This window comes from Uloborus diversus, chromosome 4 (assembly GCF_026930045.1).
Source record: "Uloborus diversus isolate 005 chromosome 4, Udiv.v.3.1, whole genome shotgun sequence".
NCBI classification, from domain to species: Eukaryota; Metazoa; Arthropoda; class Arachnida; order Araneae; family Uloboridae; genus Uloborus; species Uloborus diversus.
In genome coordinates, this window is record NC_072734.1 from 160741925 (window position 1) to 160745128 (window position 3204).

Here is a 3204-nt window from a genome sequence, read left to right on the forward strand (position 1 = left end):
CAATCAATTTTACAAATATACAGCATTGTCTATTCTCATTGAAATTTACATTGTTGGAAAGAAAAAAGTTTCTCTTTTTTTATACATAATACAAATACAAATACAAAAGTGACGACCAGCAACAGGTTCTGGGCCCAGCTAGGCTGATCCTAGTCAATTTACAATCCCCAGTGAAGATCAATGGCCCTCTTAAAACTATCTACTCCCTTGCTCATTACCACCTCTTCCGGTAAACTGTTCCAAGGTTCCACTACCCTGCTAAAATAATAATTTTTCCTAACATCCATGTTAGCCTGAGATTTAAATAGCTTAAAACAATGACCCCTTGTCCTGTTTTCTGAAATTGGGCACAAACCTAAAATTCTCTACTTTGTGCGTATCAAATTTAATACCAAACCTAATGCTGTTGTGGTCACTGTCTCCAATATGTTCCCCTACACATAACCCCTGAATAGAACCTTCCATATCACAGAAAACTAGATCCAAAATCAGGTCCTGTCGAGTACCCTGAGTTACAATTTGATCTAAAAAACAGTCACCAATTACTTTCAAAAATTCCTCTTCTCTGCTATTACTATGGTAAAAATTATTCCAATCAATTCCTGGAAAATTAAAATCTCCCACTATAATGACTGACCCCTTGATTGAAATGTCACTAATAATACTAAACATCTGTTCATTTTGACCCTGGCTTAAGTTGGGTGGCCTATAAATGTTCCCTAAACGTAGTTTATTGCCCTTATTGCTCATCAACTCCAGCCAAATCATATCAATCTCATTAGGTTTATCATTAATTACCAATTCATTGCAAGTTAAAGTGTCTCTGACATAAAATAAAACCCCACCACCTCTTTTACCTACTCTATCTTGTCTAAACAAATTATACCCAGCAATAGATAATAAATCATCATCACTTTCGGTAGCCCATGTCTCGGTAACTCCATTAATATCCAACCTCTTGTCTATTGTTATGCTTTTCAATCCTTCCATCTTGTTCCTGATACTACGAGCATTTGTATAAAAAACCTTAAGTAAGCCCATCTTACCTTTATTTAATGCTGCTCAATTATTTGAATCCCAACTGCTAAAATCTTTTCTCTTACTAGCCACCCTATTTCCGTTTCTACTAAAATCCCAATAGTTGGTACCGATTCGAATTCTGCTCCTTAAAGCACGCCCCCCCATTCCAACTTAGCTTTTTGATTCTGAATCCTCTAAAACCAAACCACTAACCATTTTGACCCCTGCAGAGCTCAGATGCAGGCCATCCCTAGCAATCCAATCGCATTTACATTTACTCCACGCAGCAATAAACCCACAATCACCATCTTTTTCTGTGCATTATTGTCGACGGTTCCCTAACTTCTCGATCGAGTGCCACAGAAGTCCACCACCAGAGTGGGACATAGCAGTCAACAAACCACTCCATTCTTCATTGCAGTCCGGAGCTAGAGTCTAGTGATTACTACATGTTTCCTGAGTTTAAGGAACACTTTGATGGCCAACGATTCCGGAGCGATGCCAAAGTCAAAAAAGGGGTGAAACACTTTCTCAACAGGTTGGTGGTAGAATTCTGTGACACTCCATACAGAAGTTAGGGTACCGTCGACAATAATGCACAGAAAAAGATTTCAATTATGTAAAAAAAATGGAGAAAGGTTTTTGTAACGATGTAAATTTTATTGAGAATAGACTGCTGTATATTCATAAAATTGATGGGAACCTTACTTTTAGATTGACCCTCCTTGTAACATCTTTTTATTTTAAGAAAACTGTTGTAAGCTGTCTAGAAGACAGTTCTAATGAAAAGTATAATATTCAAAATTAAATATGTTTTTTGGTATACTGTAGTCTGTAACTTTTAAATCTTTATGTGTTTAAGTTTTATATATGAACTAATTGGAATTTAATGTAGTTAGTCAAGTTCTGAAAATATGACTTGATCAGTATTGACTCTAACTTGGATAGCTGAAAACTCAGATTATGTGCATCGCACAATGAAATCTTAGAGAAAAACTCAATTTTATATGCAGCTAAACATGGAGGGATTAAATAGCAAAAATATGACTAGCACACAGATTTTTGTACTTATCATGTTGCATGTCCAGAAAAACACTGTCACAAATCAAAAACAAAATTTTAAGCAAGGAGAAAAAAATAATTTATTAATTTTGTAAAAACAAGTAGTTATATTGTCGTCAATAATAGGTCAGATACCGTATTTTCCTGCGTACAATCCGCGGATTATCTGCGGATATTATGAGGTGCGGATTATACGCAGCCGCGGATTATCTGTGATTTTTTTTTTCGCTTAACACCAACGCATTGAACCTCAATATGTTTACAGTAGGATTCACCGATGATCGAGATCGTATGCCCGAGATAGTACGCCGACTGAATGTTGTTTATTTTACTAAGCATGCATGTTCTTCATCGCTGCCTGCCTGTATGTTGGTTATTTTACGTTGTTTGAATGTTCCTCTTTGCCATTCAGGTCATGTAAAATAAGCAACATTACAGTGAAATAGGCAGCCATTTGCACAAAATTAGACCGTTTGCTCCTTTGACTTGATTCTTTGTTTTTCACGCAATTAGCGAACTATAATCAAGATTTCAAAAAGAAATCATTATATTTTAGATTATCTTTCAGATTAATTTTGATTATGCCTTCAAAGTAATTACTTTTTCACGTTTTTAGTTTAGTTGCTCAAATGGTATGTTAAATTCAAACTTTATTTTTTTACATTGTATTATCTGCGGATTATACGCCGCCGCGGATTATACGAAGCTTTCTTTTCTTCAGGCCGATTTTAGGACCTGCGGATTATAGGCCGCCCGCGGATAATACGCAGGAAAATACGGTATGAAAATTTCAGCTCACTTGTATTCATTATTTTCCGAAAATGAACGTTCCTTTTTGATTTGTAAATCATAGGGTCCTTTGCAACTCACAATTGTGGAGATTTTTGGACTCATGGAAATTGTTTATTCCTGCTACACAGTGCTGAGATAAGTAAAAAAGAAAAAAAAACTGGTTACAATCGGTCCACCTTTGGACACACCCTGTATCTATGTGTCTTAATATGGTACACTGAAGTTAATTTATGTGCACAAGTAATCTTATAAAATATTTATATATTGTTTTTGTTTCAGATTATGATTTTTATCATTTGACTGCATCAGTGCAATAAAAAAGCTGCAATC